At 40.6% G+C, this 23,811-nt stretch overlaps 1 protein-coding gene across 6 annotated transcripts in view; it reads right to left on the minus strand.

The window, feature by feature from the left end:
- The window catches only part of LOC146329473 (uncharacterized), a 46,215-nt gene extending 38,382 nt beyond the window's left edge, over positions 1-7,833 (minus strand). For 3 of the 6 annotated variants that reach the window (XM_084714742.1, XM_084714744.1, XM_084714739.1), the window contains exons 1-2: positions 7,450-7,833; positions 6,711-6,960 (exon numbers count right to left, since the gene is read on the minus strand). The gene's annotated coding sequence lies outside the window, so the exon portion shown is untranslated. The remainder of the gene's footprint in view (positions 1-6,710; positions 6,961-7,449) is intronic. The other 3 variants (XM_084714743.1, XM_084714741.1, XM_084714740.1) reach the window with 2 other exon arrangements.
- Positions 7,834-23,811: the final 15,978 nt, after the last annotated feature.

Consider the following 23,811-nt stretch of genomic DNA (forward strand, 5'->3'; position numbering starts at 1 on the left):
TATGTTTTTAGTGCTTTGTGCCGGGGCTGCGACCTATCATTGTTTTCAAACTTGACTGGTTGATTATTTTCTCCATTAATACTCGCAGGTTTTTAAAATGGGAGCAAATGAAGAAAGAAATGTCAATCAGACGACATCCTCAAACGTCTTGTTTTGCTCACAACCCAGAGAGATTTAGAGAATTAAAGAAACCAAAACATTTTGACTAATTTGACTTTGACAACAACAAGCCGAGTGCTTTTTAGTTCCATTATATTGCAGAGACGGTAGACTCTGCAAGTCACACCAAAAAAATCTAGATGGATAAACAGCCCTACTGGCCAGGGGAAAATGTTTATTTTGTTTTTTGGGGTGAACTGTCCCTTTAAGAACTGCAATTCATAAGTGTATTGTCCCAGCGCTATAAATCATTGTCAGGTTTTGCTCTTTTCGCGGCATTTCTTGATGAAAATTTCCAGCTTCATCCTTTAACCTTGCTAACTCGTCCTCTGTAGAACTGCTCCTTCGACTCCGCCCAATACGGTTAAACTCGGCCAATGGAGTCTCTTCTGCATCAGTTAATGTTTGTGTAACCAAAACTCCAATTCTCCATGAGCGAGAGGAGGCCACAGTGAGCGAGCTCCTTTCAGACGGGGACATGATGAAACGCAGAGCAACACTAACACACACACACACACACACACACACACACACACACACACACGCACAGAGTCACACACTGAGGGAACAATGCAGACCTACTGTTCAGTACCTGTGGAAAACCAGCAGAAAGCGGCTCACGGTGACCCGGGTTCAGCCATTCAAGAACAATGCCATAATACGCTCTCTGTGGATTGACCTCAGGCACACAAGAATGAGGAAATGAGGAAATGAGGATTGGTTGGGCGGTTATGACACTGCCTTGGCACGCCACATGGAAAACTGGTATTTGGCACACAGAGCGAGCCAGCTACCAACATGCTGTGTACACAAACAGTTATCAGACACATACAGTGTTTTGAAGTAGATAACAAACTGGTGGAAGGGATGTAATAATCCCGGTGAGCTATGTGCGAACGTACAAAGCATACATACGCATCTTTATCATAGAGTTTCAGCAGCAGTGCAGCAGCAGGGCAGCGAAATATTTGAGATACAAAGCACTGCGAGTTTGCGTACGGATTAAGACTATGTACATTTTGTGGCATAGTTTGCTTGTATCAACAGTACAACTTGTCCAGGTACTGATTATGAGTGTTTCTTTCCTTATTCGGGATAATAATTAATAATAATAAAAAAAAAGACATGTGTGCAAACATCACCTGAGCGCAACACACGCAAACATGTCATAACACTCTGCACCATTTCCTTTTCCTCTCCCGGGCATTTTGCTGCTTTTACAGGGTAAATTTACACGACAGATTCTTATTTATATTTGCTCACGCTGTGGCTGATATAGGAGGCAGGCGCGCCTCCGAACAATAACAACCTCGCAGTCGTTTATTGTGTGTTGGTTCAACATAGGCTTGGTCCAAAGGTCTCTGTGCTCATAAATGCAGACAGTCCTGATGGAGCAACACAGAGACGAAGAGTTCACGGTAAGGCAACGGGGAAACAAAAAGGGAAACTGCTCCATCTCAAGCCACTGTGGGTCAATAACCACCAGTAACCGTTGGCTTTACGTTCAATGGTCCATTTAGGCCTTTATAAACAAGACTACGCAAGCAAAGTGGATGCCAACACACCTGCGGCTTACGTAACACCAAATACGTAGTGGCAAAACAAACATGTATATCTGCTTTCACAGTGGGTGAGACTGTCTCATGACAGAGGTCACTTTTACTTGTTATTAGAGATGGACAACATTATATATGAGGCTAGATACCGTCTTATATTGTTATATAATGATGTGGCATAAATGTTGTCTTTTCCTGGTTTTAAAAGCTGCATTATGTATTGTTTGCTCACTTGGTCAATATATTCACATCACTGATGATTATTTATCTACAATATTTTTGCAATATTGGGCAGTTTAACTTACAGCAGTGCATCAGATTCTAAAAGATCATGTCTGCACCAATTTGAGAATTTATGGTGTGTTATTTTAGAAAAAAAATTGTATAACGAGACAGATATCAGAAATGGCGGAAAGTCTGAAAATACTGAGTATCATAATGCAATCAGAATCATAATATGGGTAAGTGCAAGACCCAAATCGCAGAACCAGAACCACATCATGATTTTTTTTAAAAAGGACAAATGTGGGAGAAAGCAGCATCATAATGAGTTACTGTAGTGCTGCACAGACGCCCCGGCCTAAAAGTCTTGTTCTTCAGATGAAGAAAAAAAACATGTTTGTTCGCTACAGACCCCAAAACACGCGCCAGCCCCTTAATGACTTTTAACATACAGGACAAACTTAAAAATGTGTGGACAGTCACCTCAGTGATAATTCAAACTAGGAAGCAGAAGAGCCAATTAATATATCGATATTATATCGTATTTTTTTAAAAATTCCACCCCTTTGAGAACACAACATGTCATCAGTCACAACCTGCATGGTCAATAATTATTGACATCGACTGACATGTTTTCAGGTATATCGCCCAGGCCTGGAAAGCTGCACAAAAATGACAACCACGCTGCATTTTGTAATATAAAATATCAAACTTGACAAACTACTCAGTTTAGCAGTAGGCATGATGGGAAATGAGGGCCATATTTCAGACTGGGGAACCGTTTTAAAATCACATCGCCTGTACCATTAATATAATTTCCCTAAGAAGAGATTTTATTTAAATGTGTTTGTGAGAGTTCTGATTGGACACGTGAACTTTTGTGCCACAGTATCGTACTTAATTAAGCGGCTACGGCTAGTCTTGCTCGCTATATGGTACCACATGGAAGGAGTACTATGGAGCGATACCACTTTTTTATGTCTGACATCGATACTGCAACCTCGCATATCTGCTGATATCAATACCAATCCGATGCCATTTTTCCCCCCTTCTCTTAAACAGTTAAGCTGATAATAATTGATTTAACGTACTAACGCCTGTTAATGTATAGATTTTGCTTAAACTAACCATCTAAAAAACATTGTGCTCAAACTGTGACAAAAAATATTCTACTCTCCTAAAATAATAAATGCACAGCACACAACATGACTCAGTTATGCAACACTTCTGCTTCATTTTATTTAAACTTTTTCCACACACAGCAGCTTTGATTGGTCGGAACCGGTCAGGTTGACTGGACAGGAAATGGAGGCTGCGTCTCAAGGTGGGACACCTTAAAATCTGACTGCAGCACCAGAAACACGAGGACCCGGTGTTTCCTAACAGAGCCCCGAGCTCCCACCAAACTTTGTAAAATATCACCCTGACTTTACACAGTGTGGATTTTTAGTGTGTGTGTGTGTGTGTGCGTGTGTGTGTGTGTGTGTGTGTGTGTGTGTGTGTGTGTGTGTGTGTGTGTGTGTGTGTGTGTGTGTGTGTGTGATGATGTGGACTCATCCTCAGAGGAGATTCAAATGCTTAGGTTATTTCCAGCCATATGTGTACTCACAACTGACCTTTGTATGTGTGTATTAGTAATGCACTGGAGCAATTATCTCGAACTGTGTGGGCACAGGAAAAAGCTAAACAAAAATGACCCCAAATCCTTGCAGCAGCTTGTTATGTAACACAGGGCAGGGTAGTGAACTGAATCTGTATCATACATAACGTGCTCTACCAAAACATTTCTATATTCCAGAAACTAAAGATTATCTGCTGGATGATATTATTAGAATATCAGTATGTTGTCCTGCAGGGAGTGCTGCAGGAATGAGCCCTAAAACATGGAAATGAATTAACATGAGGCAAATGAGACCACAGTGATCCTCATTGACATGAAATCATCATCAAACCAGTAGAAGCCATCCTGAGTCACGTGACATGGCGTGGTTCGTATTTGTGTAAGTAATGATTAAGTTTCTGCACTAATACAAAATCCAGTGAGGTTTTTATTTGCCAGCTTTATAGATATTGTAGTCGATAATTTATAATATACTGTATATCTATAATTTCATAAATAACAAGAGATGATAGAACTTAGTCTATATCAAAGGTAGAACCAGACCAATATATCGGTCGGCCTATATTATCAGCCTGATATTGACCTGTCACAACTATATCGGTCTGTACTGGTATCAGCATGAATGTGGTCTGATATGTGTCAATATTAAAAGTTTTATTTAACAGAACATAATGCAACTGTTGTCATTTGTAAGCTTTATATACAACATTTGATGTAGATTTGATTTTTTTTCATAATTTATATTTAATATATACATATACTTGTTTTTTTATTTATAGTTTGTTGTTTAACTGTAAGATTTCCTGCTTTCGTTACGTCTTTGTCATAAGAGTTTGATGGCCACATTTGAGGGATCGTTGCAAGAAATGTGTTCAGTATTTTTTTGTTTTTTTAATCCTCCATAGGAATCAACCCCTAAAGTGGTGCCAAAAAAAAGGCCATTGAAATTTCCTAAAAGACTGAGGTGATGTCTTCAAGTTGCTTGTCTAAAATCCAAATATTTTCAGTTTACTAAGCAGAAAATCCTGACAACTGAGAAGCTGAAAATACAAACTTTTCTTTTGCTCAGAAATTAAACAATTACTCAATTACAAAAGAAAAAGCAGATTAATTTGTGTCAACAGCTAATTGACTAATTAACTTAGCTCTATGATATGGTACTATGATGAGTTTCTGGCAGAAAAAATACTATTATGGTATTTTTGTCATAACTGTAAGTGGTAAAATGTACAGAAAAGTCAGTTATTAAACTTTCTCAGTAGTATTCTGATGTGTGAGTAGTTTCTAATAACCTTTTAATGCTTAAAGGTGTTTCTATTCCATATGATATCAATGAAAACTTGTTTTATATAGAAACTTTCAAAATAAAGGCATTACAGAATATCTATATCTGATTATAACGCACAATTTCTTCCATCCAAACATGTGCCAAACATATCTGAGAGTGGAAGCAAGTCATCCTGACAGAGCACCATGAGGCAAATTTAGAGCATGAGCAGTCTGACCAGACAATGAACCTTTAGCAGCTGGAGGCCTCTTCAGAAAAAAAAAAAAAAAAAAAACACCTCCTCCAGTAAGATAGAGGACAGCTCGGTTACGGATGGATGGAGGTTACGCACGGAGAGACGAGATTGTAGCGGAGAAGGGTTGTGTAAAAAGTAAATTAGGCAGGAGTCCATAAAGAGGCTGCGATGGCGGAGTGTGTGCCCGAAAACAGCGAGGAGGAGACGGGAGAGCAAGGGGGGGGAGAGACGGTCTGGCTGTCGGTCTGTCTGGGAGGCCAATTTGCCAAATTAAAGCTCCCAAAAATCTGGGCGGCGGACAAAGCTCCGTCTCGCCTGGGAAATCTCTCCTCTAATTAAATAAAAAAAAAAAAAAAGACTTGAATCACAGCAAAGAAGGAACAAAATGAACAAACACTCTGAACGACCTGGATGCGCCCCCTGTCTCTCCTCTCCGTGTCCTTGGAGCTCCGTTTCCCGTAACGATGGAGAGCCAAAGTGGCCCCGTCTGCCGCCCCTCGCCTCGCCTCCGTCCAGTGCGCGTCCCGCTCCCTTCTTAAAAAAAAAGAAGCAAAAAAAGCAAAAAAAAAACCTGCCGATGAACCGATCAGTGCAACAGAACTGATGGGGCATGACGGCGGTGTGTGTCCGCACAGCTGGAGAGAACAGCAGCAGCACACGCAGAGCCAGAGCAGGGAAGAGAAGGTGCCATGGTGGCAGCCAGCAGTGTGTCCCGCATGGCACGGCGAGCAGCGGAGCCGCACTTCCACATCCAGACCCTCTTTTTCTAACCTATTCCACGCCGCACATGCACAATATATGCGTTTTTATGTGTTAAAAAAGAATAAAGCATAAATTCCTACCACAAGCAGCCACCACGCGTCGCGGAGTATCCAGCCGAGACAACAGGGATCCTTTCAGCGCAAGACAACAATAAAAATGGGGCGCAGCTGGCAGTGCCACCGGATGTCCAATATTAATTGTTAATACGGACGATTTCAGAGCATGTGGATCGGCTTCAGCGCTTAACAAATCCAAGGCGCACGCAGGTGTAAAGTCTGCTTTCTGCTTTGTGCCTCGGACTTTTGTTAAATATTAAAGTTGACGCGAAGAATAAATCACAGGACAAGTTTGGCTGCTGTTTGTCCACCTGCAGGTGCTGCTGCCGATTGGTGGTGGTAATGTTACTGTACAGGCCCAGGCAAGTTAGACTCAGTTTAACATGGGCTTACTGCAATAAAACTGCAAAGTGTGATAGGAAAAACACACTTCAAGCACATTTATCTGCCTGCAAATGCGCAAGAATATGAGAAATACGTGCAAAAATTTAATTCTAAATAGGTTACAGAAGTGTATTAGGCATTGGCACTAGTTTTAAAATATATATGTTAAAAATATTGATATATATGCTCATATTTCCAATAAATTCTTGGAGATGATGCATGTAAAATATTCCCAAGTAGCAGTTCTTCTGTGCCATGCATGCTACTGTATGTAAATCCGTGTGAAAGTAGCCATTTTTATCACATAAAGACCGTTAAAATCCTTTTATCTGTACAGTGTGAATATTTATCAATAATTTCCCAGTGTTTTAACTTCATGTAACCGCGTATTTAGTGCCTGGAGAGCAGTGAGGTGTGTCTTCTTTACCTTATCGCGTGTCCTCGGATGTCCCCTCGGAGTTAAGGCTCCTCCGGACCGGGGTAAAATGTCGGCCTCGGCCTCTCCAGATGATATTATTACGCACCACCATCCACAGAGAGGAGGCGAGGAGGAGAGGAGCCCACATGGACACCAGCAGCAGCAGCAGCGGCGGCCGCTCAAACCCCAGAAATCCCCGCTTCACCTACGGCCACATGCAGGAAGTTAGTGCACAGTGGTGGTGAGCTGAGCCGCTGGCCTATATGGCGGATAAACGGGACAGAAAATATGGTTGTAGGACTGTTGAACACCCCTCCTCCACCACCACCACCGCCTCCTCATGTCTCTCCCTCCCCACCATTGGTGCAGAAGCCTACCGTTTAGGAGGAGATGAGCGGGTGGGAGAATAAAAGCAGTTACCCCCCCCCCCTCCTCTCCCGAAGCTAATTCCTTTATTAATAAAGTTTTACGGGCTCGTACGGCAGCGTCTGACACGGTGCCGTCCGCAGGGCGCACACTACAACTCTTTCTCCACCGGCTCAGCTCTTTAAAACCACTTTTTTGTTAGGTGAGACAAACATAAAGATAGAGATGGAGGGCGTGGATGTGTTGTACAGGCTACGGGTGCTCTTTTGTTGTTGTTGTTGTTGTGTGCCGGTGTTGTTGTTGTTGTTTACGCAGCGGTTAGCTGCGTGCGTCAGGGTTCACCGGAGCGCAAAGGTAGAGAAATTAGTTGTGAGCGACTGACCTGATTGAAAAGGGAAGTGTGTCAGCTGTAAAAACAGTTGTAGCTCTCATCGGCGGATTGGGGGGCACTTGAGTTCACGAATAATCCCGTAGACCGACTGTCAATCTCGAGAGATTAGCGCGTCACGCTTCCTGCCGAGGGGTTTCAAAATAAAATGTCGTGATGAGGAATACGGTACAAAATGTAAACATGCAATTCAAAATTTAATTTGTAGGTTGATATTTTTTCTAATTTTCCTTTGAACGATAGCAATTTATTTAAACTGACCACTTTTGGAGGTATCAGTATTAGAAAATATAATAATTTTGTATTAAAGGGACAGTTCACCCCAAAACCAAAAAATACATATTCCCCCTGGTCTGTAGTGCTGTTAATCTATCTTTTTTTTTTGGGTGTGAGTTGCAGAGTTTGGTAAATATCTGCCATAGATAATGGGACTTAAATGGCACTTGTCCCCCAAAAAAGGGAACTAATATTTGAAAATTTCAAAATCAGTATTTTTTTTAATTTTTATTTTTTATTTCTTCTAACTTTGCTATTGGCAGTTTCATGTTGGAACAATTTTCTTTTTGTTGTTTGGAACTACTTTAGTAAATAAATAACTACATAGCTGATCCACTAATTCTTGTATGTTTTACTTATGCTTTTGCTTCGTTGCTTTTAAAGAAGGTTTTTATTCATATTTTTCTTGTTATACATACATGCCATCTTTCTTCATATATTCTAACAATAGTGTAATAATGTATTGAATATTGCAATTCAGTGCACAATAAAAAATGTCTTGATACCATTACAGACTTTGACAATATCTATCATGATATCACATTCAAGCATTCATGCATTTTTCTTTTTTGCAAATGCTTGGGTATTTTATTTTATTAAAGAAGGAAAGCCAAAGTTAAAAAAAAAAAAAAAAACATTCAGACACATCGCATATATTTTCTCAAATTGTCATTTTTGTTTTTTAATACTGTCATAAATATTGTATCATGAATGTTTTATTGTGGTGTTATCATGCCTCGAGTTTTTGATATAGTCACATTCTTATTTAAGAATCATTACAGACCAACTCTTAAAAGTTGCATATAAATAATGTTTTCTAACTTTTTTGATAGATGATAGAAGTGAATGTTCCAAATTTTATCAGCTACTCAATAGATTAAAACAAAACATTAAATATTATCTGATAATGGATATTTTGTAATATAGGCTATTGAGTCCAAATTACAAGCACTGAAATTTTGAAAACTATTGCAAAAAATGTACATATCAACACTCCCAGTAGTTCTGCTTCTCACTGAAAGGGTCCTGTTTTATCAAAGCTAAATTACATGGCTTGAATGGAGAGGCAATAAACATCTTTATTCTACATTAAACCATGACTGAAATTCTTGCCTACTAACCCTAATTTAAAAATCTTTCAAATTAAAGTTTGACTTTCACCAAATAAATACCAAAATAAATGAGTTGCTGTCATATGGATGTAAACAAAAATACTGTTGTCATTAAAACCAAATTGTTTTTTTTTTTGTTTTTTTGTTTTTTTTTGTAGGATGTCATAAAAGTAAAATATTTTAAGTAAATTTTGCAACACAGGCCTGCATAAAATAGACTTCAGTTTCGCCCATTTTCTGTGTAGCATTTATTTTGAAAAACACACTGTCGTGCTTCCGGTTTTGTGCTTTTTGACTGCTACTAGCTTGACTCGATTTGAAGGTAGTGAAAACGGATATGGTTTGTATCTACGACACGGTGTCGTCACAGGGGCGGGGTCACGCGACCCGTCTTTAAGGACACCGGGAGGACTGGGGCTGTGAACCCGCCGACCCCAGCAGGTTCCCGGGCTGCTTCCCCCCGGAGCCCCGCTGGAACCGCTGCACCGCAGCGCACCTCCTCAGCGAAGTGTTGAAGAGAGAGAGGCGGGCGGGCGGCCTCCACAGCGGGCTTACTGCAACTGAACCACCGCTGTACTGCTGCTGCTCGGTGCTCTGTGGTTTACTGACGAGTGATGAGTAAAAGTGATGAACGTTTGCTCTCATTGAGAAAAATGGGATGGACAAAATAATAGAAACTCCTTTCAGTATAATAAAATACTTCAACCACCACAAACTACAGCTTACATAATGATCAAGACCTCTATGAAACAGTTACAATAATAAAACTTAACATTATAATTTTAGTGTTTGCACTTACATTGGTAACTGATTTTAGAGCTGCAACGATTAATCAAATGTTAATCAACAATTAAAATAAGCTCCAATTATTTTGATAACTGAATGATCGTTTTCAGTCATGTTTTTAAAGAAAACATCCAAAATTCTGAGATGTCACCCTCTTAACTGTTAACATTTTCAGGTTTATTCACTCCACGAGACATTTTAGCGCGTCACCTCGGGTTTTAGGAAACATTTTCCCCCATTTCCTGACATTTTATGGACCAAAAACTTATTAAATGAGAAAATAATCAATAGATTGATTGACGATGACAACAATCATTACTTGCAGCTGTGTGTTTATAAGAACAAGAATGCAGAATTTAACTAATAATATGTTTATTTACATTACAGCACAGCCGATATACCATCTGCAGCCACACAAAGTATATCATTATCAGAATACACTAAATTGTAAGGAAATTAAAATTCAGAACTGCAAATAACCTGTAGTTTATGCATACCCAATCATTATTACAACAAAAACAAAGAACAGTTTTAACTATTCAAATGTTATTTATTTTTTGAGTGAAGTACATCAAAAAAACTTATATTTTCAAATATGATTAAATGCTTTGACATAATGTGATAAATCACATATTATTATAGCTGATATTTATATCAGAATAATAAATAATAATAGTATAAATAATAAAAAATGTCCCATTGTTGCAGACAATTTATGGTGCATTGTTAATTGTAAGTTATATTTGCTTTTATGCTTATGAAGTGTATTTTTTATTGTAGTGTCACACCCCAAACACATCTTAGTCTCAGTTCTTTAATGACCAAACTTAAGAGATCCACATCAAAATGATTTATTTATTTATGAAAAAAAAAAAAAAAAAAAAACATCAGCTGATGCATTATTACTGGGTTATTTTTAACTCGCGAACATGCACCTCAAAAGCTCTACTGTACTGTATATGTTAAAATTGTTTTTGTCAGTGTGTAGAGAGATTAAAATATGCATTAACAGGCTTTTAGCTGCTCCCTTGTGATGACAGTAACAACCCTCCATCATCCACTGCACAGCAAGTGTTATTTAGGGCAGCTCATATAGCTGTTTGCGTAAGGATTGTTAAATCTTAATGTCCTGTTGGAGAAAAGTAGGTTGTCATGGTGCATGAACGCATTAAGCCACATTTTATGAATATTACAGAGGATAAGCTGTGGGGTGTTTGTGTTTATCTGTGTCTGTCAGTTAAAGCCCATATGTGTAGGGCCTGTAGGCTGTGTGTGTGTGTGTGCCCTTAAATAATGTGTATTAATTTTCATCTGTTTAAACTGAAAAGTAGGCCAAAGCTTGGATATAATCATACTTAAAGGAAACTACCGCCATTTTTAGTCAGTGTGCTCTCATTCTCACTCTGTTGGTTAATCAGTTAGAAAAACTCTGCTGCTTTTTTTTCCCAAAATGTCATGTAGATATTATGTGCTGTTTATTCATTAATCTGCATCCACAGTGAGACAGCACCACCGCTCATTTATTTACAGCTGTGAACTACAAGAGGTCAGATGGTGAAGCACCTGCTGCAATGCCACCACAACTGCCAGATGCAACCAGCGGACATTTGCAAGTTCTGCCAACATTAACATGACCTCCACATGCAAGCTGAAACAAGATCTCAAACTGAAGCACTTGCTGATCACTTGCGCCCCCTAGTGGCCAGTTGAGAGGAGTGACAGCTCAGCTGTCAACGGTTGTATAAAACAGAGCAGTTTACTGAAAATAAAATTACTGCCTCGCACTTGTTTGTCTCCACCAACCAAGCTTGTGAAAATTTTCAGTCCATGTCTGCTCAGACTCTAAAGTATGGTGAAGACTTTCGACGAATTTAATATGCAACTCACTAAACATGTGTGTGCAGTGGATAGCGCTGTCGCCTCACAGCAAGAAGGTTCTCAGGACGAGGACCTCTCTGTGCGGAGTTTGCATGTTCTCCTCATGTCTGTGTGGGTTCTCTCTGGGTACTACAGCTCCCTCCCACAATCCAAACACATGCAGCACAACAGGTTAATTGATAACTCTAAAACTGCCTGCAGGTGTGAGAGTGAGTGGTTGTCTGTCTCTATGTGTCACCCCTGCGATGAATTGGCGACTTGTCCAGGGTGAACCCCGCCTCTCACCCCGCCACAACGCGTCACTATGAGCAGTCATGGACGATGGATAGATGGACGTCTGATAGAAAGCTGAACATCATGATGTCACAGCGAAGTTGACCTTTGACCTTTTGGATATAAAATGCTTTCGTAATGTCCATCATGTTGTAATTAGGCTTTGTGGGTGGGTGGGTGGTAGCGACGTAAATCTTTTTTTTGTATATGCTGAAAAAAGACAAAATAACAGGTCTGAGGCCAGCGTCCTCCCCTGGACCTGGGCGCGGCTCATTTACTGAGGCAATTTTTACAAGTACTGTGTGTTACATTGTGTCTATCTTCATGTCACTCTTTTGTTTGTCACATTTTTTCACCAATAAAAAAAGGGGAAAAAACGAAAATTGCAGGTCTTGGGGTGGGGTTATGCTTTATCAGAACTGATCCAAACGGCCTCACTGGAAGGTGGAGTGAAGAAGCGGCTGTCACAGAGAGGTGTGAGATGTGATAACACTTAAGATATGGAGAAACGGTGCACATTTTCAGAACAGCATTGCAAGCCCGGCTCCTTTCTCACGTCTGCTCAGATGGTTAATCTGCATGAAGTGGGTGTGAATGTCGGATCTTTGGCCTCGGAAAGTTACTGACTCAAGTTAATGCTATCCATCTACATCACAGAGAAGTCTGGAGTAAAAACCCTGCAGTAGAATTCTAATTGTAAATTTGCAATTATAAAAAGATAGTTTGTCAAATGTGTGCAAAGGAAGTGTCCATCTACTCATGGACGAGATGTTACAAGCACGAGCCTCTCCTCCATGAGTAGATGCACGCTTCCTTCTGCTTGATGATGCAGTTGACTGGTGTAGTTTGGTAGAAAGAAAATATTTCCTACATGAAACTGCTCACAACACCGTCTGTGGATTATCGTAAGCAACTGGGACATGATTCCTGAAAAGAGACATTGCTGAGACTCACACCAAAACAATCTAGATGTATTAGGTAATACACAGTATGAATTTTTTTTATTTTGGGGTGAACTGTCCTTGAATCCTCTTCAACCTTGATAAAATTCAAGAAAAAACCCTAAATCCTTGTTTTGGTTTGTCATGTAAGACACTGCCTGGCCCAAAAAAAAAGAGTCACCACCTGGATTTAACTACGGAAACAGGTAAGATCCTTACACTGGATAATTACTGTAATGATTAATATGTTTCAGCTAGTAACAAGTTATTTAACCCTAACTGATGCAGTGAGGAGCTTCTCATTTCTTAAACAACCATGTCAGAAGACAAATCCTGTGGTCGAGGAAAAGATGTGACTCTGTTTCAGAAGATTATTGACCTGCATCAAGCAAAGAAAACAACTAAGGAGACTGATGAAACTACTGAAACTGGGTAAAGAACTGTCCAACACATGATTAAAACCTGGAAGATTAGTGGTGAACCATCATCTTCCAGGAAGAAATGTGGAAAAAATCTTGAATGATCGTGTTCGGAGATCACTTAAACGTTTGGTGAAATCAAATCATAAAGAAAAAATCAACAGTAGAACTCACGGCTATGTTTAATAGTGAAAGTAAGAGAATTTCCACACATACAGTGTGAAGAGAACTGAAGAGACTGGGACTAAACAGCTGTGTAGCCTTAAGAAAATGGAAAAAGATCATGTGGTCTGATGAGTTCAGATTTACCCTGTTCCAGAGTGATGGGGGCATCAGGGTAAGAAGAGAGGCGAATGAAGTGATGCTCCCATCATGCCTAGTGCCTACTGTACAAGCCTGTGGGGGCAGAGTTATGATCTGGGGTTGCTTCAGTTGCTCAGGTCGAGGTTGAGCAACGTTATGAGCCCGAAAACGAACCTGAATATACTGAATGAACAGGTTTTTCCATCAATGGATTTTTTCTTCTCTGATGACACGGACATATTCCAAGATGACATGACATGAGACATAATTTTCACACATGGATTGTCCACCACAGAGTCCAGACCTGAACCCCACTGAGAATCTTTGAGATGTGCTGGAGAGGACTTTACGCAGTGGTCCGACTCTCCCATCATCAATACAAGATTTAGAAGAATGATGTCATGGCGAATGCATGCTGTAATCAAAGCTAAAGGCGGTCCAATGAAATATCAGAGTGTGTGACTTGCTTTTTGGCCAGGCGGTGTATAATAATGAATATCTGCTCAAATGGTCGGCTTTATTTCCAGCTTCAGTCCTGTAACACGGTTTTAAAAAGCGAAAAGCAAATCATCTCATTTATAAGAATCCACCTTACCTTTTGGTCTTTTACTTTGCAGCTCCTTTGGGTTTTACCGTCACAGAAAGGCCAGGCTCTCCCGATGTGTCAGACGCCTGCACCTGACACACAAGCTAATGGAAATGACTATTTGTGAATCGTGCCTGCTGTGTGAGAGTCAGCCTTGTCCTTCATTGCCAAGGTAACTTGAACAAATTGCCTCAGTCCTTCACCAGGAGCCCCTCCCTCTCACAGGCAGCGAAACAACATCAGCAGAAGGTCAACATGCATCGCAATTATTTTCTTCTCTGCAGCAGTGTGTGTTATTGTATCCTTGCAAGATAAGGTGAAGTTTGTCTGAGGGGTTAAGTAGAGGTTTTTCTGAAGTGCTGAGTCATTCAGAGAATCTTGATCATTTTAGGTGTGTACTGTGTGTGTCTTCTTGCATTTCATTCACAATCAAAACGCACGTTCCAGCTGCTCGGGAAGAATGCTAATAATGTCAACAGAGCTGCAGGATTTTATTAGACATATATCTTTTTTATTGGATGTTTCACACACAATCAAAATCAGGTATTACAGTTTGCTTACACGCTTGTTTCGCAGTTTGGCTCATTGTGTAGAAACTCCACGCACAAGCCAAATAAGACACGGCGCTCTGCAATCAAAACCTAACAATCCTTTTTCAAAATGGCACATTTGCAGAAAATGATTTACACATGCAACATCTGAACTGCTCTCTCAAAACAGCAACAACGCGCTTATGTGCTTTATGCAAAACACATGTTTAATTTTTTTCATACAGGTTTCTGTGAAGGACTGTTCCAGTACAGCGACTCTACTCACATTTCACTGAACACAAACATAATGAGGCTACAGAAAGAAAAAAAATGCATGGCCATCAGGTATAAAGACACAAGGTCGAGCCTGAAACATGTGCCCACTAGTACATGTGGTGTAGCCACCATACATAAAATATCATTACTTTTGGTACCAGCATTTTAAATTGGGAACGGTTCCTTGAACATTGTTCTGTCACATGTCTTTTGATTGGTCAGCAGCCAGTGATGTGGATGAAATGCTGTGGCCAGGTCCCGTTAGGTGAAGAGAAGATGCTTAGAGGTTTTTGTGTGCAAAATGCAACCTTTGGAAATGCATAGATGCAGTGACAGTGTGCAGCACCGGTCTTATGTGTTGTGTTTCGTCAATGCATTCATTAACTTTACTCTAATATATATATATATATATATATATATATATATATACATATATATATATATATTAGAGTAAAGTTATATATATATATATATATATATATATAATCAGATTATAAGAAATGTAGACATATTTTAGTGTGTTTTAGACTGAGGAGCACAGCAGCAGTGTGTGGCAGAATCATATGAACCATATACATGTCACATGATGACAAAATAGAGTTTTTACAAATTATTGTAAAGTTTTAAAGGAAGTGATTCATTTAGCAAAAGATCTGAGGTGTTCTGCTACTTGGATGTGTGGTTTTATGAATCACATTTAGCATTTTTTTTTTTTTTTTTTATGATTGCTTAGCACAATTTTAAAAACAGGGCTATGCATAATTCATAAACTTCCAAACACATAGTTCATAAGATCTGATGATCTTCATCTACATCACAGGCTTCAGACTGACCAAAATATGTAAAATGTCATAGAACAGCGTACGAGGTATCATTTCAAACATGGATTTTTAGTACCAAAAGTAGTGATATAACACATATAGTGGCTACAATTTACAGATTTTAAAGAAAAGTTGTTTTTCACTTGTGGGATTCGAGTACAGAGCTCATGCTGTAAGCCTTGCAAACCGTTGGCAGGTTGATTTGCCTACAGCACAGAGCCGACTGTGTGTCACAAACTGCAGTAAAAACCTCAACTGAGACACATACTCTGAATTTGCTGTTTACATGTCCAAAGATGCTCCTAAGAACCAGAATACATTACACCACAATACAGAATACAATACTAAAATTAAAAATAACACACAGGTAGTGAAACCTGACACTCAAGTAGCAAAACCTCAGCCCGGATTTGCACAATTATAAGAACGCAAAACTATAAGCGTGAAAGACCAAACAAAATCAAACTTTATTTCACTAAAACATCAAAAGTATAAATGTTAAATGTGTTTTAGATTGAGCAAACAAAATCAGGTCGCAAAATCAGTACATTTTTAATTGAAGTGTTTCATTTTGCAAAAGATCCAAGGTGTTCCGCTACTTGTGTGTGTGGTTGTGTAAATTGTGTGTAGTGTTTTGACAAAATGAGCCCTTTTTTCAATTCAAGCAATTTCAAGCAATTGTAAAAAATTGTAATATCCCGGTATTCCACATGTCTTCATCAGAATATGCTCCATTTAGAATAAGGCCTAATTCAGAGTATTCGACCAGAATATGCTGTTTACATGCTCGGTATTATATTCAGAGTACTGCCATATTCTGAATAATAATGGCCACTGTGTGCAGTATTTTGCAAAACGTGTGAGGCTGAGAATGTGCTGTCATGCAGATCTGGGCTGAGGTTTTGCTCCTTGCTGAGTGTCAGGTTTCACTAACCCAAACTATATGTTAATTATTTTTATGTTTAGTGTGTAAGCAGTTATAAAAAACTGTAAATGCCTGTATTGATGGGACCTTGTAGCAACACAGAGCTGGCCTCTCTGCCCGGCTCACCGAAGTGGATGTAAAGTTCTTGGAAATACGTCTCTCTCTATTGCCTGGTCCCCCTTTTCTTGATCTTGTCTTAAGTCCTCTCTCTTCCTCTTCCTCTTCCTCTTCCTCTTGCTGTGACTGCCTCCATGTTTGCAAAGTTCTCACAGAACAGCTGCACTTATCTGAGGTCTATATAAGTGTTTCCGTGTGGGTGTGTGTGTGTTTCTAATTTCATGTGTGTTTTGCATTTTGAAGAGAAGTGTTTTCCCAGTGATCGCAAGAAGTTATACTCTCGAACCAAGTGTCTAATGTGTGTTGAGAAGTGTGTTGCAGAATTGCAGACGAAGTGCAAAGATGAAAATGTGTTTGGTCTTTCGGTGCCATTGTTGAAGGCATGTTGTGGTCCAAATCTGTCCCCCTGATTGGGTTCTAGACGAATGAAAAGAAGAACTGATGCACTCTTTTCCCAGGAAGGAGGGACAGATATGACAGTTTTGTATGATGGTTTAAATTAGGCTGCTATTAATTAGCTGAAGAGGAGCAAATGTAACTCAGAAGCAAGGATAACTCTGCTCCAATAAATGTGTTTTTCATACTAAAAGAGCTTAAATATGCCCCTGGTAGGAGCAGTTTATGTTTATGAATCATTCCATCATTTCTGTGATTGCATGATAGAAGAGGCTCCAGCTCTGTTTAATGTTGTATTAACACAGTCAGAGCCATCCATCACCCATTCTTTATAGGGTTTCTAACAGATTACAGCTACTGAAAATGTGCAGTCTGTTGTTAAATGTACTTTTGTTCATTTGCTACTGAAAAGAGCACTTGACCCCAGAAGAATTAATTACCTGAAATTTAAATACAAGGAATTTGACCTAACTGCTGTGTCAAAGGCCGATTGTACTGAAAAATGTTTGAAAAGGATTTTTTGGCAGAATAAGTTTTTTAAGATAGCAGCTATTACGACCAAATCTATCAGCAGCACCAAACATATACATATACATGCACTCACTGGCCACTTTATTACGTACACCTGTTCAACTGCTCATTAATGTTAATATCTAATCAGCCAATCCTCCTCCTCCTGAGGATTGCAAAGCTGCTTTTTGCAGATTATGTGGTTCTGATGGCATCATCGGCCTGTGACCTCCAGCGCTCACTGGATCAGTTTGCATCTGAGTGTGAAGTGGCTGGGATGAGGATCAGCACCTCTAAGTGTGAGGCTGTGGTTCCCGGCAGGAAACTGGTGGATTGTCTACTCCAAGTAGGGAATGAGTCCTTACCCCAAGTGAGGGAGTTCAAGTATCTTGGGGTCTTGTTCTCAAGTGAGGGGACAATGGAGTGTGAGATGGGCCGGAGAATTGGAGCAGCAGGAGTAGTATTGCGTTTGCTTTACCACACTTTTGTGATGAAAAGAGAGCTTAGCCAGAAGGCGAAGCTCTCGATCTACCAGTCCATCTTTGTTTCTACTCTCAACTATAGTCATGAAGGGTGGGTTATGACCGAAAGAACAAGATCACGGATACAAGTGGTTTTCTGAGGAGGGTGGCTGGCATCTCCCTTAGGGACAGGGTGAGGGTGAGAAGCTCAGTCATCCGTGAGGAACTCGGAGTAGAGCAGCTGCTCCTTTGCATAGAAAGGAGCCAGTTGAGGTGGTTTGGGAGTCTTGTAAGGATGCCACCTGGTCGCCTCCCTAGGGAGGACTAGAGGGAGGGATTATATCTCTGCCCTGGCCTGGGAACGCCTCGGGATCCCCCAGTCAGAGCTGGCTAATGTAGCTGGGGAACGGGATGTCTGGGGTCCCCTGCTGGAACTGTTACCCCTGCGACCGGATTTTGGATAAGCAGTTGAAGATGGATGGATGGATGGATGGATGGACCTAATCAGCCAATCACATGGCAGCAACTCAATACATTTAGGCATGTAGACATGGTCAAGACAACCTGCTGAGGTTCAAACTGAGCATCGGAATGGGAAAGAAAGGTGATTTTAAGGGACTTTGAACGTGGCATGGTCGTTGGTGTCAGACAGGCTGGTCTGACTATTTCAGAAACTGCTGATCTACTGGGATTTTCACGCACAACATCTCTAGAGTTTACAGAGAAAGGTCTGAAAAAAAGAAAATATCCAGTGAGCGACAGTTCTCTGGGTAGAAATGCCTTGTTGATGCCAGAGTTCAGAGGAGAATGGTCAGACTGGTTCAAGATGATAGAAAGGCAGCAGTAACTCAAATAACCACTCGTTACAACCAAGGTATGCAGAAGACCATCTCTGAATGCACAACATGTCAAACCTTGAAGTAGATGGACTACAGCAGCAGAAGACCACACCAGCTGACACGCCTGTCAGCAAAGAACAGGAAACTGAGGCTACAATTCACACAGGCTCACCAAAATTGGACAATAGAAGATTGGAAAAACGTTGCCTGGTCTGATGAGTCTCGATTTCTGCTGTGACATTCAGATGGTAGGGTCAGAATTTGGCGTAAACAGCATGAAAGCATGGATCCATCCTGCCTTGTATCAACAGGTCAGGCTGGTGGTGACCATCATCTCAAAGTGGTTTCTTGAACATGACAATGAATTCAGTGTTCTCCAGTGGTCTTCACAGTCATCAGACCTGAATCCAGCAGAGCACCTTTGGGATATCGTGGAATCGGAGATTCACATCATGGATGTGCAGCCAACAAATCTGCAGCAATTGTGTGATGCTATCATGTCAATATGGACTAAAACCTCTGAGGAATGTTTCCAGCACCGTGTTGTCTATGACATGAAGAATTAAGGCACTTCTGAAGGCAAAAATGGGCCCAACCTGGTACTAACAAGGTGTGCCTAATTAAGTGGTTGGTGACTGTATACAATTTATATATAGAAGAAAAGAGATGTATTTTTTGTTTCACAGGTTTCAATTTATATTTGATAATTTTTTGTAATTCAAGTTGTTGTTATTTATGATGATTAAAAACACTATTGAAAGTTTGCAGTTTCAGTGCCCTGATGTCATTTTGGACTTTATAATTGTCCCCTGTGCAGAGCTGTATTTTGAAATTTAATGTTGCAGGTCCTTCCAACATGCCAAATGCCTGCACCTGATACATGAGATGACTGGAACGATAAAGATTAAGTCGAGGTATTTGTGATGTGCTGAGTCACGTAGAGAACCTTGATCATTTAAGTGTGTACTGTGTGTCTGTGTCTCCTTGCGTTTCGTTCCAGCCTCCTCAGGAGGAATGTTAATAATGTCAAGAGAACAGCAGGGTTGTATTAGACATTTCTCTTTTTATTGGGTGTTTCACATACAATGTCACTCACATAGAAGCATTTACTTCACAGCAATACGAGGTCACATATAGGATCTCATCTCCACCAACAATCAGATCTGTGATTTAGTAGAATTTTTTGTAACCATGGTGACTCTTCACACACTCAAAAAAATCTGTTTCCATCTATGTTGCCAGGAATATTTAACAGACAGGCAGCAGCCAGTTATCAAAAGAACTAAACAGATTCATAAGAGAAGGAAAAGAAAGTGAAGGATTTGAAATGTTCAGGGCCAGTTCACACGCAGACGTCTGGTCGGGTTTATCCAAAGCGTGAAATGTTCACTACTTTAGTTCTGTTTGTCCGTGAGAACAATGCCATTTGTTGTCTGATGATTCACTGACACTGAAGATGTGACTGTCAGTGTACAGGCTAACTGTAGCACGTCTCATTCTGAGTGGGATTGGGAATGCGATCCAAACCGACTACAGAAACAGACCCAAAACACAAGGGGTTTATGGGTAAATGTGATAGCCAGCAGTTAATGGTTGGAAATCCTGACAGAACAAAATGAAGTGAGAGCAAACCGCAGTCTGGACCGACGTTCATGCTCAGCTTTTTTCTTCACAGACAAGAGAGTCCTAAACACACCACTGAGCTCAGATTTGTTTTGACTCTCCATCCTCGCCAACATCTCTAACTTGGCAGGTCGTCAGGTGACCAAAACTCCGGCCAATAACTGTGACTTTCGTTTACGAGCTCTGCTTTACTTGGATCTGCACAGAGTGGAACTAAATACCTGGCAGGGAGAGCCTCGCTTTGTTGGGCGTGATCAGGTGTGATCGCGCTCTGTTTGATGCGGGGCCCCTTGCTTGCTCGTGTAGCTGACTGCGCAGCACACTGCTGCGTGTCCACTTTTAGTTGCACGCCACCACCACAACTACCGAAGAGGGCTGGAGGAAAAGATACAACGCAATTTGGTCTTTCTAAAAAGTAGCTGTATATTGATTTTGATTCTTTTTGGCTGAAGCAAAGTGGTTTTAGAGAGGAAGACAGGGAGGGACGGTGCAAAGGGGGGACGGAAGGAGGGAGGGAAGGAGGGATTCTCAGGGGAGTGGAAGAGGGAGAGGTAGTTGTGGTAGTGGCTGGCAGCTATGACTCTTAAAGCATCAGGAGGAGGCAGGTGTGTCACACCAGCCTCCAATTCAAAGTTTAAAAAATGTTAAAAATGATAAAATAGGCAAGCTTTCTGAGGCAAGTTATGTATGTAAATATGTACCCAAGAACAACCACAAAGTTTGGTGGTGTTGGCGACTTCATATGACCTTAAAAACTGTTATCAGTTACCAGTTAATGTTCAAACTGCTGCTGCCCATGGACTAGCTGATACTGCACAGAGGATGGTATACCAGTGCTAGGCTGGAAATGCTAGAGTTTGATTGGTTATCGGTGGGCAATCTCGTAATCCATCGACTGTCATTCGACGACGTTTTAGCCTCTGGTGGTTGCGGCCAACGTTTCAGGGCTTTCTGGGGTTTGCCAGTAAATATCCAGATACCTGGGCCAAGACTCTCTCTTCCGTTTGCTGGTCTTTGTTTACAGTTTGATAAGCAACTTGAGACTCGTCATCAAACAATAGCTGATGGGTTCCGAAATTGCATTTAGCCTCTTTTGCTCTCCACACGGAGTGTTTACATGAATGCAACTAAAGCCTGCGCAAACCTGCTCATACCAGCGTTGGGGCTAGCTTAGTACTTAGTTTACTTTTTTGTTGTAACAAGCAACGTAATGTAATAATTTTGCTGTCATCGAAAGACATTTTTTTGCATTTGAGATGGAGAAGAGACAGCCTACAGTCTAAAATTGCAGAGTATCTCATGTCAGGTCTCGAAATGTATGTATTGAACAGATTCCCCATGATCAAATCTTTCTTTGAACCATTGCTGCAACAATATCCAGACTTCTGTTGCCTGTGGTGAGGACCTTTAGCCTTGAAAACACATTTTAAAAAAACTTCACCTACGTTCTACAAGAGTAAACCACAGAGAACATTGGTTGAGTGAGTCTACATGATTTGAAAAGATGGTCAACTTCTATAGTTTGTAGGCTAAACTGGTTCATTAGCAACATGTTGAAATAAGATTTACTGCAGGCTATATGAGCTTGTGTTTTTATTGTTTTCAGCTGTGTTACGCCGCCACTCAGTTTGCTCTTGGATCATCACGGCAATATAAGAAACGTGCACAAAGAATTTTTTTAATTTTGGTAAAAGTACTCCAGTGACTTTTTCCAGTTGGTACTGAGTTATTTCTAAAAGTAAAGTTCCCCAACCCTGGTCAACACGACTCGATTACAAACTGAAACCAGAACACCAAAATCTTGTTCCTTGCCTCCAGATGCTGCCCCAACATGCAGACATCTGTTTGTAGAGATGAACCAGCGGGTGATCAGCTGCAGCCGACAGTCAAAAGTCATAACCTCAACCTCTTGACCTTTGGCGACTGACTTTTTCCAGTTGGTCGTAGTGTGACTGTGCACTAACTTGCTCCATAATCACAAGCATGTGTACAGATTAACATGTGGGCAGCACAGTCAGTGCAGTGCAGCGCAGCCATATACAGTCAACAGATGCTGTTTGTTCCTGACTCTTAATCACAATGATTACAGTCTTGTTCTTATGAACATTAACTTGGAGCATTTTGTGCTCCGACGCCAACATTTGTAATATTTCCCGCAACTTGACTTCCTCAGTAAATTAGATGAATCCTTTCTAGTACTTCACATATTCTGCAGAAAACAATTCAATATGCAGCCCTGTAAACAACAAACTACAAACTAGTGTTTGCTGCTCTGTGATCTGATAACACTGTTTGCCTTTGATTAAATATCCTGCACCAGCCAGTCAGAGACATCCATCACTCGTATGATTCTTTTTAGGGTTTCTAACACACTGCAGCTGCTGAAAATGTCTGGAAAATGTGCACTTTCTTTTGTTAAATTTACTTTTTTGTTCATCTGCTACTGAAAAGATGTGACGGGTCACTCTGTTTTTAAGAGCACCTGACCCCCGAAAGAATTAATTAGCTGAAGTTTAAATGGAGGAATGTGGTGTAGCTGCTGTTTCAAGGCTGATTATGAGGGAAAGAATGTTTGAAAAGGTTTTTGTTTTTTGGCTGAATGAAATTTTTTTAAACAGTTGATATGACAAAATCTATCAGCAGCTACCAGCAGCTCCAACATGTCCCTACAGTACAACCTACAGTACATCTGTACACAAGCAGGCGAGAATGGGCAGGATTTCATCAAAAAGGGTCGAGTGGAGAGCGACTGAATTGGGCGATGAGATCACCATGGCAACGAGGACCTCCGCGGTGTGGAGCATGAGGGGAATGTGGGAGGGAGTTTCATGCTGAAGTGGTCTAAAGTGGGAGGGAATCGCTCTTCACTTTTTACGGTTTTGGGAGATTCTCATGGCCGCAGTCCAAGCACTCACAGTAATGAACTCTTCACATACACACACACACACACTCATGCTTACACACACTCATACACACACACACACACACACACACACACACACACACTCGCACACAGCATTACATCACGGATAATAACAGTTATATAACAAGACCGTGTGGACACTGAGGTAATTACAACACGCTTACATCAGTGCCCACAAGCCAAATAAATACAAACACTTAGAAATTCATGTTCCCTGATGGTAGCAAAACCAAAAAATGTAAACAAACACAAAATAACTACAGTATCTAAGGATTGCACATTTCAGAGATGGAAGATTAATATCTACTCCTAACAGATGATGTTACGGGTTCACTGGAAATGATTCTCATCAGACAAAAAA

Source organism: Lutjanus erythropterus, chromosome 3, assembly GCF_056507025.1.
Source record: "Lutjanus erythropterus isolate fLutEry1 chromosome 3, fLutEry1.hap2, whole genome shotgun sequence".
NCBI classification, from domain to species: Eukaryota; Metazoa; Chordata; class Actinopteri; order Lutjaniformes; family Lutjanidae; genus Lutjanus; species Lutjanus erythropterus.